Source organism: Dasypus novemcinctus, chromosome 20 (genome assembly GCF_030445035.2).
Source record: "Dasypus novemcinctus isolate mDasNov1 chromosome 20, mDasNov1.1.hap2, whole genome shotgun sequence".
Classification (NCBI taxonomy): Eukaryota; Metazoa; Chordata; class Mammalia; order Cingulata; family Dasypodidae; genus Dasypus; species Dasypus novemcinctus.
This window is the reverse complement of record NC_080692.1, coordinates 21091388-21105155: the sequence shown is the minus strand read 5'-3', so window position 1 is coordinate 21105155 and position 13768 is coordinate 21091388. Positions and strand designations below refer to the sequence as shown.

Here is a 13768-nt window from a genome sequence, read left to right as displayed (position 1 = left end):
ATGGTGGAATACTATGCTGCAGTAAGAAGAAATGAAATTGGGACATATGTGTAACATGGATGAATCTTGAAGACATGTTGAGTGAAATACAAATAGTTGTGTGGTCTCACTAATATGATCTAAATATGAAGAATAAACACATAGGGTTAAAACCTAGATATAAGCTACTAGGAGATAGGATAAGGATAGGGTTAATGGTAACATATCGTAGTGAGTATAGCTAACACGGCTGGTTGATGTGGCTGAATGGGGTAGTCTAGGGATGTAAATGTTCGCTGAAAGAAAGCTAGAGAATAATCTAGGGACTGAATAACACAATGAACATGGAGGTGGACGAGGATACAAATACAAGAAAGGTTTTCTGTGAACTAGAACAAATGGACCTCACTACTACAAGGTGGTAAGAACATGGAGATGCACTGTATTTAGAAGTTATACAATTAATGTAACTTACGGATGTAGTTAACAGCAATATTGTAATACTCTTGCATCAATGTCAAAGATGGTACTGTGTTAATAATAGGGGAGGTCTGGAAAAAAATATACCAAATGTACCCTTCTAGGCCATAGTTAGCAGCAATAGTCTGATGACATTCTCTCATCATCTGTAACAAACGTTCCACAACAATGTAAGGTGTTGGGGGAGGGGCACTGCATGGGAATTCTGCACTTTATGCATACTTGTTTTGTAAGTTCACAACTTCTTTAATAAAAATATATATATGTTTTAAAAAACATGTTGGAACAAGCCATAGAGAGCTGGACCCCAGGGCAGATCTTAAGGGCTGGCACCCTGGGCTCAGGTCCCGTCCTGGGCCGGCCTCTCAGGGTCTGGGTAAGCCTGGCGAGCCACGCTGGGCCTCGGTGTCCCCCCACGCACACTCAGGAGGTGATAACGTCGGTAAGGCGTGAGCACGGAGCCTGGCACACTCTGTAGGCTCCTGCGTCGCCCCGGGAGGGGTGAGGGAGAGGAGCGGGACCCAGCCGGGCTCAGGACGCCACGGGAAGGGCTGGAGCCGGAGGAATGAAGTGCAGGGAGGAGAGATAAGGCGGGGACACTGCTGGAAGCAGGCCAGGGGGGACGCCCCGGGAGGGAGGGGCCTGGGCGGCTGGGAGGTGACGAGATGATGGGCGATAAGATTCCAGAGAGGATGCAGGCGCAGAGCCCGTGGCTAGAGCCCAGGCGGCTCGGTCCCGCCCAGGCCCCAGCGCCACCACCTCCCCTCTCCAGAGGGGGCAGCCGGGACCCTGCCCCACGCAGTCAGGGCCGTGGGCGTCTGTGGACCCAGCCCTGACGCGAGCAGGAAGTGGGTCACTGGGGCCTCCACCCTGTCCCCTCCCCTCCGTCGCCTGCCCCGGGGCCACTGAAGGGGGTGACGAGGCTGTGACAAACAGGCTTCGGGCCCCAACATGGCGCCTGGTGCCCGGCGACCCGGAACAGCTTCGCGGCCAGCGAGGCTCCGCGCTCAGCGGCACCGCGGGGGCATGGCGGCCTCGGCCAGTCACCTCTCTCTGGGCCTCAGTGTCCCCGTTTGCACGAAGAAAGGATGGGGCAGTCAGCCTTGCACGTTTTCCTCCCCAGGGCCTTTCTCCAGGGTCCTAAAGTAAAGCAACAGCCGTGGAAGGACTTGAGAAGCAAAACTACCCAACCAAACCGGCTGGTTTCACTTGACCTTGGCCTGCTCTAGGAAAATTCAGATCCCCAAATAGGCGATTTAGCAGGGGACCTTACCTCACTTGCCACTGAAAGCCTTCAAAATAGCAAGTCCCCCTGGGGGACTGACTGAAACCATGTGGGCTCAGAAGCTCTGGTGCTGCTCACAGAATGCACCGTTTCCCCAGCCTCAGGCCTGGGCTTGCCCCACTCAGCTGCTCTCCCCCAAAGAAAGAGACAGGACTATGCCCCACCCGGGTCAGGCCCAGAGGGGTGCCCCAACCAAGCACCCTGCAGCACCAGGCATCCCAGGTGGGAGCTAAGCGGGTGCACTCCCTGCCCAGAGAAAACAAACTGGCCTTAGCAGGAAGCAGGCAGGAGTGGGGGAGGGGGGCCTGCAGGGGCCTGGGGGCAGCAAGCACCGGGAGCTCCAGAAGAAGTGCTCCTGGGACTGGAGTTCCTCCTGCAGCTTGGCCCCTCTCCCTGGCTCTAGGCTTTCTTTAATGATCTTTGGAAAAGATCCTACCCCTGGAAAGAATGGAGGACTCAGGGCCTGGACAGGGCCACAGCTCCAGGGCACAGGAGTGGGACTGAGCCTGGACAAGGTGCAGGAGGCCGCTCCCAGCCTAACCTTGGCTACTTTTCATAGAAATGAGCCTGCCTGGGCAGGGACGCGGTTGAGGCCTGAGATGGTCTAGAAATTCTGCTCATGGTCCACAGCCCTCAGACCCTAGGCTGAGGTTACCCCCACAGGGGACCCACCCCGACCCAGAAAACTCACCCCCACGGATTCTCCCTTGCACCAGCCACACGCCCGGCGGCTTATCCCTCCAGGCCCAACCTCCCATTCCAGAACGCACCGTCACCCTGTTTGGAAACGTGGCCTAGTAAGTGGCTGCAACCCAGGCCGGGCAACAGCGTTTGTTTTCCTGGATGGGGCCGGTCTGGCCCAGGAGCAGTGGGCTGCGCACAGCCGGGCATCAGGGGAGAGTCCCACCTGTGCCCCTTACCCTCCGGCAGGTACTGAGCAGGAAGGAGCCTTGTGGAAGCCCATGCTTCCGGTCTTTTCCGTAAGCCATTCTCCAGCGTCCCCCCAGGCCCGCTCCGCGTCCCACCTTTGCCCAGTAGAAAAGCCAAGTTCAGGGCACCAAAGGCCCACCTCACTTTCAGAGTCCCTCAGGCTCATCATCTTTTGCAGATGTTTCTCCTTAAAAGGATTTTCTCCAAAAATTTGCAAATCGCCTAACAAAGAACTAGTAGCCAGACTATTAAAGAGCTCTCAAAACAGTATAAAGGGGGCGTGGGGGTTATACAGGAACCTCATATTTTTCCGTGTAACATTTTTTTGTGTGATGTATATATCTTCAAAAAAATACAGTTTACAAAAATGATGTGGTGGGGAGTGGGTTATATGGGAACCTCTTGTTTTTTTTTTTTAATGTAACATTCCTTGTGATCTAGTAATTTTTTAAAAATTTAAATTAAAAAAAAACCAGTATAAAAAAACAGGACAAAAGACTTGAACAGATAGTTGACCAGAGAAAATATATAAATGGCAAGTAAGCCCATAAAATGATCCTCAGCATCATCAGTCATTACAGAAACGCAAATCAAAACCAAAAACACAATGAGATACAACTACAGTCATTTTAGAATGAAAAAAAAATTCCCAAAACAAAACATAACAAAAAACACTGACAATACCAAGTACTGGTGAAGATACAGAGCAATGAAACTCATACTTTGCTGGTGCAAGTACAAAATGGCATAGCTCCTTGGGCCACTTCTTAGGCCGTTAAAGGGATACACGCCACGTGGCCTTGCAATCCCACCATACATATTTTCCCAAGGGAAATGAAAGCCTAAATTCACACACAAATCTGTACTCAAATGTTTACAGCAGCTTTATTCATAATCAACAGAAGCTGGAAACATCCCAGAAGTCCTTCAGCGAGTGAGTGGATCAACAAAGCATGGTAATCCATATAACGGCCGGCTGCTCGGCCAGAAAAAGGAGCCAGCTATTGATAAAGGCAACCTGGATAATCTCAAAGGCATTATAGTGAGTGAAAGAAGCCAGACCCAAAAAGCTATGTACTGCATGATTCCATCATGACATCTTGAAAGGGCAGAGGTACAGGAATGAGGCCAGATGAGCACTGCCAGGGGATGCGCATGGGAGGGAACGAGGCAAACAGGCAGCAGCGTGGGTGAGTTCCTTGGGGTGATTGGACTATTCTGAATTTTTATTGTGGTGGCGAACGCACAACTCTCTGCATCTGTCGAAGTCCACTGAATGTACAGCATAAAAATATTTACTATATGCAAATTAAAACTTCTTTTAACGAGTGTCCAGCTCAAACCCACCTCATTAATAAAGCCCAGCTGTCTACCCCTCTTCGCAGATTATTTGTCTTTCACTCATACGCACATACACCTAGGGCTGTCAAAACCCTACCCATCCTTCCAAGGCAGCACAGATGCTTCCTCCTCCGTGAAGGCTTCCCTGACCCCTCCCAGCCTCCCTGGAATGAATCACTCTTTACTGGCAGCCCCACAGCACTTGTTTGGGCCTCTAATTAGCCCTTCCTCCTGTTGCAGGTTATTATCCTTGGCTATTTCGAGTTCTGGCTCCCCCGCAGGACTGAAAGCCCCTTGAGGCCAAGAACCAAGCGCCCCCCACCCCTGGAGCCCAGCACAGGGCCGGGCACCCGGCGGGTGCTCCATGACTGCTGAGGTAGGCGCGGGGCAGGCGCCGCTGGAGGGAGCTGATGGCAAGAGAGGAGAGCTGGCAGTGCCGGGGCTGGCAGTGCTGAGGAGGGTATCAGAAGCCACGGAAAGGGCTTTGCTTCTTCTCTTGCATAAGCAGCACAACTATTGCCTAAAACCTCCGAGTGCTGGAAGTGACCCCACCGCCCACTCCAACATGAGGTCACCCAATTTACGACAGAGCATTTCTCGGGATGCTCTTGCTTCCTCCATGCCACCCAGCACAGTTCCAAGCCCCAGGCAGGCAGGTACTCAGGACACACCTGCTAAGCGACGGGAACCTGTTCCTTCGTCAAGGCGCTGCCATTTCTCACTTCCAGAAGGCAAGCCTTCTTTGCAGCAAGAGCAGAACCGGGAGGGCGCTCTGATCTGAAGTCAATTTCTTTACGTAGAACTACAGGGTGACCCCACAGGGCCGCTCTGTGATTGGGTTTTCCAAGCATACATCACCAATCTCTCCCTCCTACGAGCTCAAGCTGGTCCAGGGTCTAAGGACCATCTACGGGTCATTATTTAACAACTACGTATGCAATGCCTGGTATGCAATGAACTAAGCACCTTATGAATATTAAATCATTTCATTTCCACATCAACCGTATGAGGTCAGTTCTATTAAGATTAAAATTCCCATTTTACCAAGAGGAAACGGAGTCACACAGCAGTGAGATAATTTGCCCAGGGTCACACAGCTGGGAAGTGGCAGAACAGAGACCCGAGCCCAACTACTGGGCACTCAAAACGTGGCTAGACTGAACTGAGCTGTGCTGTTACGTGCACAGTGCAAACTGGATTTCAAACACAGAGTATTAAAAATTTAAAATATGGGGAAACGGACTTTGGCCCAGTGGTTAGGGCGTCCGTCTACCATATGGGAGGTCCGCGGTTCAAACCCCGGGCCTCCTTGACCCGTGTGGAGCTGGCCATGCGCAGTGCTGATGCGCGCAAGGAGTGCCGTGCCACGCAAGGGTGTCCCCCGCGTGGGGGAGCCCCACGCGCAAGGAGTGCGCCCGTGAGGAAAGCCGCCCAGCGTGAAAAGAAAGTGCAGCCTGCCCAGGAATGGCGCCGCCCACACTTCCCGTGCCGCTGACGACAACAGAAGCGGACAAAGAAACAAGATGCAGCAAACAGACACCAAGAACAGACAACCAGGGGAGGGGGGGAGAATTAAATAAATAAATAAATCTTTAAAAAAAAAAATTTAAAATATGGGGCGTGGGGTAACATTTTTTGTGATCTATGTATTTTCAAAAAAATACAATAAATAAAAATTTTTAAAAATATAAAAAAGTAAAATAGCTCATTCATATTTTTTAATATTGATTACATGGTAATATGATAATACCTTAGACATTTTAGGTTAAATAAAATGTATTATTAAAGCTGACTACAAAACTGCGGGAGAGAGTGTCAACTACAATATAAACTATAATCCATGCCTAGTGGCAATGCTCCAAAACATATTCATGAATTGCAACAAATGTACCACACTAATGAAGGATGTTGTTAATGTGGGAAAAAGTGGGAGGTATAGGGAGCGGGGCATATGGGAATCCCCTTTATTTTTTATGTAACATTTCTGTAATCTAAGTATCTTTTTTAAAAAATAAAAAATATATTTTAAAAAATTAAATTAAAAACTTGGGAAGAGGATGTGGCTCAAACGATTGGGCTCCCGTCTACCACATGGGAGGTCTGTGGTTCGGTTCCTGGTGCCTCCTAAAGAAGACAGTGAGCTGGCGTGACAGGCAGGCAAGGCAAGCTGACACAGCAAGAGACACAAGAAGGAAAACATAATGAGAGACACAACAAAACAGGGAATGGAGGTGGTTCATGATTAGGCGCCTCACTCCCACATTGGAGGTCCCAGGTTTGGTTCCCAGTGCCTCCTAAAGAAACAAGGAAGACGAACAGACACAGCAAGTGCAAAACAACGAGGGGGTCGGGAGCAATAAATAAAAATAAATCTTAAAAAAAAAAATGTACTACACCATTTTCCTTTTGTCTTTTGAATGTGGCTATTAGATCATTTTAAATTACATGACAGGCCTGCGTTACATTCCTGTCACTGCTACTCCACGAGGGCGTCAAGCTGGGGTCATCTTCCCCATCCCCCAGCCTGAGGGGCAGGACCAAGGTGCAACCCTGATGATGGGGAACCAAGCGGCAACTCCTAAATGCCCCCCATTCTGCTGCCACCTACTGCTCACGCGCCCCAGCCCACCTCTCCCAGCCTTGATTCCCAGCGAAGGAGGCAGCTTAGCCCCACCTGCCTACAGCAGGAACGCCAGGATGTCAGGGTGGGCCAGCCCCTCACAGATCACCTAGTGCAAAAGCTGACGACCACAGAATCTTAGAGGAAGCAGGGGCCCGAGAAGCACCTGGTCCGACTCCCCACCCAGCGCAGGGGCCGCTCCAGAGCCTCCCTAGCGAGAGGCGGCCACCTGGCCACTGCTTCGGCAGCCAAAACAAGGGCAAGCGCAACGCTTATGAAGGCCAGACGCACCCACCCTCCAAAACCAGACGTGGCTCCCGGTGTGGCCGAGCGTCACGGAGCTCAGGACGAAGCTGTCCTGGATGTGGTCCTGGCCGCACCACCGCACAGGCTCATGGTTTACTGGAGTGGTGGGAAGAATCATTCAACTTGGGTTCAAACTCTAACCCCAGCAGTAAACACTGTGTAACTCTTCTCTTCTGTAAAGCAGAGGTTAAAAAACAAAAACTAGGGAAGTGGATGTGGCTCAACTGATAGAGCATTCACCTATCAGAGAGGAGGTCCAGGGTTCAAACCCAGGGTGGTATCCTGGCCCATGTAGTGAGCTGGCCCACACGCAGTGCTGCTGCATGCAAGGAGTGCCACGTGCAAGGAGTGAGCCCCGCAAGGAGAGCTGCCCTGCACGAAAAAAGCACAGCCCACCTAGGAGTGACGCCACATACACAGAGAGCTGACACAGAAAGATGATGCAACAAAAAAGAGACACAGATTCCCGGTGCTGCTGAGAATGCAAGCAGACCCAGAAGAACACACTGCGAATGGACACAAGAGAGCAGACAATGGGGGGAGGGGAAACAGGGGAAGGAGAATTAAAATAAATCCTTAAAAAAAAAAAAAACAACCCAAAACTAACAGACAATCCCTATCTCACAGGCTGTTACTAGAATGAGATGATGAAGACAGAAAGAGGTAGAAGAAGTCCTCGCAGGCACTTACTCAATGTTAGCTTCCCTTCCCCTTCCTTCAGTCAACCAAAACCTGCCAAGTTTTATTTTTCTTTCACGTGAGTTTTTATAAGTTCCACCCTATTCTATACTTATATAATTGATGTTTCAAACTTAAACACAGGATTTTACATTTCAACTCGTTAGATTCCATCTTGAAACAAGGAGAGAAGTTCAAGAATGTTAATATCAAGTAATTTTTAATGGTGAAAAGACCAGTAGGATGCAGTTAAATAAATTAAAATACATCCATTACAATGTAATATTATTCAGGTCCTAAAAATTATAGTCGTTTCCCCCGCCACTGATGGCTCTCTCATCTGCTCGTTGTTTGTGCTCGTTGACTGTTTGTTGTTTTTTGTTGTTGTTGTTTGCTCATTGTCTGTTTTTTTTTCCTTTAGGAGGCACTGGGAATGAACCTGGGACCTCCCATGTGGGAGGCAGGTGCTCAACTGCTTGAGCCACATCAGCACCCACCCCCCATATAGTTTTAAATCATTTTCAGGACTTGGGATATTGCAATATGGTGTTCAGTGGGAGGTGGGGGTGGGGGACACAGGATAGAGTATAATTGCATTTATGTTAAAATATATAGATTTATAATAACACAAATTTGAAGGGCAATATACCAAAATACTAAGCATCGCCATCCTTGAATTGTGGGACGATTTTGTTTTTCTTCTTTATAGGTTTCTTATTTCCCAGAGTTTCTATATAATTTTAGAAGTCAGGAAAAAAATTTTATTTCATCTTTCTGCTTAGCCCCCGCCTTCCAGTCCACCAAGATGATTTTGAATCCTGGTTCTGTCATCCAGTACGTCTGCTATCCTTGACCCCTACAGAATGGATAAACCTGTTCTTTCCACACTGTACCACCGCCTTTCCACACTGTACCAATGCATGTCAAAGAGGACAAAGCCAAAGAGAGCACTCCATGGCCTATCGCTAGAAACTTCTTCCCGCAGGGCGATGTGAGCGCAGCAGTCAACACTCAGGGCAGTTCTTCCACCAGCCACAAACCCACCTTGCTGCTGGGCCGCCTGGCCACATTCATTTCTCATGTACCCCGGAAAATCATTAGACTCAACTGCCTCTGAACATTCAAATCAGATTATTTCTCCAAGACTTGTTAGAGTGGATCCACCTTGGCTACTAGTTGACTCAACTTCCTCTTCTTATCCCTCCACCCTTGCCCTCCCCCGAGATCTGGAAGTAGCTCCAGGGTCACTCCTGCAGTGCTGAGTGACTCTGGCAGCCTGAACTCCAGGAACCTGGGGAGGTATTGCTCAGGTAGGTACAGAGATTCTGTTTGGTTTTATGAAAAAGTCTTGTGCTGGTAGCACAAAACTGCGAATGCAATTTAAACCCTAGAGTGTACACTTAAAAATGGTTAGAATGGACAGTTTTATATATATACGTACTACAATAAAAAACACAAGGCAAAAAAAAAACCACAAAATGTGCACACAAGGGAAAAAAGGAAGAAGACAAGTGGGCCTTGGCCCCTCAAAGACGACGGCAGGGGCTTTCGGGGGACATTCCGCCACCTGCCTGGGGCAGGAGCCTCCCCTGCCTGTCCTCGTCACCTTCGCACTGGCGCTGTGGCTGAAGAAATGCCTTCATGTGGTCCAGCTGCCCCCCCCTCCCCCCCCCCCCCCCCCCCCCGCCTGCTGACCCCTGCCCGAGCTCTGCCGACTGCACAGCACGGCCACCCCGTCAACGATTACTCGAGGCGAAATGCCAACATGGAGAACCGCCAGGAAGAAACAAAACTAGCCTTTTATCCAGGCCAGGACGACTCACGCAGACATCGGGAGCTGATGAGAGGGGACAGGCAAGAAGCTGGCAGGGGTGGGGGGGTGGGGGGAGCCTGGCACTAGCTAGGCTGGCAGACAGCACGGTACCTTTGCTGGTAAAACACAAAACGAATGCTCCTAAAAGTCGTGGGCTCTAGGCAGGCAGCTCAGGTTTCACTCTGAGTCAACAGCCCCCTTCAGAAGCCCCACCCCGGGCCCACCCTGTGTGTCATCGCCCCTCCCCAGTGCCCTCTGCACTGCCCCCAACACTCTGCCTTTCCTTTAGGCCGGATATGCAACCCCCCTCCCCCAGGAGGGTCACCCCTGCCTCAGCCCAGCTCCCATTTCCTGCCCCGGGTGACTCCTCCGAAGGGCTATTGTTCCCACGAAGTTTGGGTCAAAGGAAGGGGAGTCCCCACCCATGGGGGCTGGCGCACACCACAGGGAGCCCGCCTGGGTGGGGGCGCGGATCCCAGAGGCTGGAGTTCCAGCAGAAACAGCCCCCAAAGAACGTGTCCCTACCAGCTGAAGGACATGCAGAAAGCAGGTGGGGATCAGACACCCTACCATAGCCAGATGGAAAATCCAGAAACCAGGGAGGGACTGTCATTTCAGAGAGGTCAGGGCGAAACTGGAAATAAGAGTGTGGGAGTCGGGGAGTCTGGGATCCTCAGTGGCTCAGCCCTGCCCCCACCTCCACCTGGGCCCCAGAGCTGCTTAAAACCCTGGGGCAAGGGGGGTGCCAGAGAGCAGCTGTTCCGCTCCAATTTCAGAGCTTTAAAGGGAGCTGGCGTCTCAACCCCTGCCAGCAAAGGGTCATGGGGGGGCAAAAGGAAGACGGGCCAGGTAACGCCACCCGCACAAGCCCCGAGTTTCCAACTGCCACCGGACTGACCTCAACTTACAGGAAAGGCAGTGGACCAAAGCTGGTGGCCAGTGTCCTCCACTTCCACCGAGGAGGAGAAGCCACGGGCTTGGCAACAGGTCCTGCTTTGTGCCGGTCACCAGTGCTCGACTCCAGGGTGGCAGCCAAAGGAGGAGGTGGTGACGTCTGCATCTAGAAAGATGGGGAGACCCATCTCCACCTGGCAGAGGAATGCACTGACCGGTGAGGAGAAAGGAGAGTGGGCTCTAGAGACCTCCGGAGGACACCCCCGCCCCATTCTAGACTTGGCAATCTCAGATTCCAGAGTAAAAGGGCTCCTTCCCCAGCAGGTCTGTGCCTTCTGCGGGGACAGAGGGCAGATTCCTCCCCTCTCCCAACCTTATCTGAGCCACAGATAGTGGACCCCGCCCAAGTCAGACCTGCCAGCCTCCACTGGGATGGAGGCGGCTGGAGGGGTCTGAGAAGCGCAGCCACAGAGCACGGGAGACAGAAGGCAAAGCGAGAGTGGGTTCTAGTCCCAGCTCAGCCATTCACTGGCCGTGTGGCATAACGAGTTACTGTCCCTCTGGGGGCCTCAGGCTTTCTGTCTTTAAAAGGAGGGTGTGTCAGACCCTGACATCAGAGTGTCCAAAAACGCTCAGCGCGTTAAAGCTGGCGGCACTAGCCACCCCGGTTTCCTAAGGATAAAGAATGTGGCGCGCGACCTCTCCATAGTAAAGGCTAAAGAAACGTATGAATGAATAGAGCGGAGTTCCTCGAAGGGCGTTCGGAGAAACACGAATTCAAAACACACTAACCTCTAGGTAACAAGAGGTTCCTTGCTAAAATAAGTTTAGGAAACACTGTTGAGTTCCTGGGATGTGCCAGACACTGTGCTGGGTGCTTTGCAAACATTTTGACAACGAAATCTTCCGGAAAGATATTCTTACCGCCGGCACTGCTCCTCCACATAAATCATCCAGAAAGAGCGCGGGAACCTCAGAGGGAGAGTGACTGTCAGAATTTGAACCCAGACCTGTCTGACCTCAAACCCACACCCCTTCTACTCGAGACCACACAACCTCGCAGCCCCAGCCGCACACCTGGCCCAAGCAGGTGAGAGGGTGAGGGGCTCCCCCCCGGAACCTCTGCCCACTCCAGCATGGATGGAAGGGCAGGGTCCAGGCGTCACCCCTCGCCCCTTCCTTCCAAGCTCTAACTGTGACACACAAATCAACCTGTCATGGAAGTGAGGAAAGACCTCTGGTGCCAGAGCCCCCACCCCTGTGGCCCTCATCGCCCTTACAATGTGGCCCCCACCACATGCCATGTCCCACGGCGGCTTCCTCCCTGCCCAGGGCACGCCTCTAAAATGTTCCAAGTGGGAAAATCTTCAATGGAGAGACAACAGCTCTCCTCCACGCAGAAAGGAAGAGATGGGGAAAGTGAGCTGCCCCCGCCCCCGGTCACCTAGCAAAGCAGGGGCAGCCCTCCCCTCCCAGGCTGGCACGAGAGCAGTCACATAATCAACTACTCATTTCCCTTCCCGCAGCAAAGCACCGCGTGGCCTAACAATTTGTAAAGAATGGGGGATTCTTTCACTCAGTTACCTAGTGGCCTCCAAGGACAGAAGGACCAGTAGAAAGTAGCTCAGGCTGGTTTACATCAAATCCCTTCTTACTTGTCCTTGGGGACAACTGAAAAGCCCTATCTACACAGGTCTCAAGATTCAAAATGGTCCTCGTCATTCGCCCCACAAACGTGCCCAACTCTCACCATCAACAACCTGAAGGCAAAGCTCTTCACTACTTTCAGCCCTCCCTCAGCTTACTCCCTAAACGGGTTCCTGGCGGGAACAAGATCCACTCGCCCTCGGAGAGACAGCTGCCTGGAAGCGGCAGGTGTAGACAGCTTCCTTCCAGCTCTGCCCAGTCCAGGGGGAAGGGAGCCGGGAGGCCGAACACTCAACCACCACAGGCAAATCATCCCTGCTCCTCCTGCCCGTGGCTGTGCAGGAAGGAAGGGCGAACCACGTCCTCACAAAGACCCACTTAGGGGCAGCCGATGTGGCTCAGTGGTTTGAGCAGGGGCTGCCCACATACGAGGTCCCAGGTTCGAGCCCCGGTCCTGATACCCCACACAAAAAAACAAAAACAGACACGCTTAGAGACGCAGCGTCCCACACCCACTCCGAGACCCGCATGCTCTCAGGCAGCTCCTGGTCAGGTGGACAGACACAGTCACTCACTTTCGGCACAAAACAAATCCGCCTCCTAGAAGCCAAGCTTAGAGTGGGTGCCAAGAGCGACCACCCTCACATACGCCCAGAGCTAGGGACGCACGGCTGGACGTTCACTCGGCTCACCAGACACCCACCCCGTCGACGGGAACCCCCTCTGCACCCGCGCACAGAGGCGGCGCGCGCGTTGAGTTGTGCTCTATAGACACCCATTCCCACCGTGGCACACCACCGGCTTCCCAACCTCTCCCTGGGGGTGGGACTTCTCTTTCGCATCTTTACACCCAAACCAGCCAACACCCCTACCTCCAGGGCTCCTCTCCCTTCCAGGCCCCAAAAGGCCCGGCAGGAAAGGGGCGTTGCCGGGCTTCTCCCATCCGCCTCTGGTCCTTTCAGCTCTCCGGACTCCCTTTCCCCGCAGAGCTCCTCGTCTCCCGTACCCCCGCTGTCCGCATCGCCCCCACAACCCACGTGCCTGCCGCAGCACCCCAGGAGCCTGTCCTCGGGCGAGGACCTCCGAGCCCCCGTTCCCCGGACCCCGCCCTCCCCGTCCGGGCGGGCGGCGGGGCCGCGATCCTCACCGGTCCCAGGGTGCGGGAAGGTGGGGTGGGTGCGCCAAGTGCCAAGAGGTCCGCCCCGAGCGCCAACTCTTCCAGCCTCGGCTCTGGAGTCCGGCGGTTCCAACTGCAGAGGCGACAGGCGGTCAGCCGGGGAGCCCCTCGGCGACCCGAGCGCAGGGCGCGAAGGCGGGGCGGCGGGAGAGGCCAGCGCGGGGCGGTCCCCGCCGAGTTCGCCGCAGCTCGGGCGCGCGGAGGGAGGAGAGTTTTCCCAGAATGGGACTGCCGGGAAAACACGGGAGATCCCTATTCCTGGCGGAGTGAGTCAACCCGGCGAGAGGAAGGGAGCGCGGGCGTGCGGGCGGCGCGCGGGGAGGGCGCGCGCGGGAGGGCGCCGGGGCCGGGGGCCGCGCGCCCAGGAAGAAGGGAAGAACGGGGGGCAGGACCGGGCGACGCGAGGAGCGCGAGGAGTCCAAGGCGGGAAAGGGGAGCGGCGGGAAGAAAAGAGCAGCCGGGAGGGCGCACGCGGCGCGCCGGGCGGGCGGGCGCCCCTCACCTGGAGCGGGGACGCGGCGGCGGCGCGGGAGCCGGGAGCTGCCGGCCCTCCCAGCCCCTGGCCTCAAGTTTGAAAGGAGGAAGGCTGGAATGTGCGGAATGAGGGCTGGTATGAGA

The 13768-nt window shown here is 53.4% G+C and overlaps 1 protein-coding gene across 3 annotated transcripts in view; it reads right to left on the bottom strand.

Annotated features, from left to right (window-relative positions):
• The window catches only part of TEAD4 (TEA domain transcription factor 4), a 73804-nt gene extending 60036 nt beyond the window's left edge, over positions 1-13768 (bottom strand). For 2 of the 3 annotated variants that reach the window (XM_004456205.5, XM_004456206.5), the window contains exons 1-2: positions 13653-13768; positions 13121-13223 (exon numbers count right to left, since the gene is read on the bottom strand). The gene's annotated coding sequence lies outside the window, so the exon portion shown is untranslated. Of the gene's footprint in view, positions 1-13120; positions 13287-13652 lie in introns of those variants that run through there. The other variant, XM_071210125.1, reaches the window with a different exon arrangement.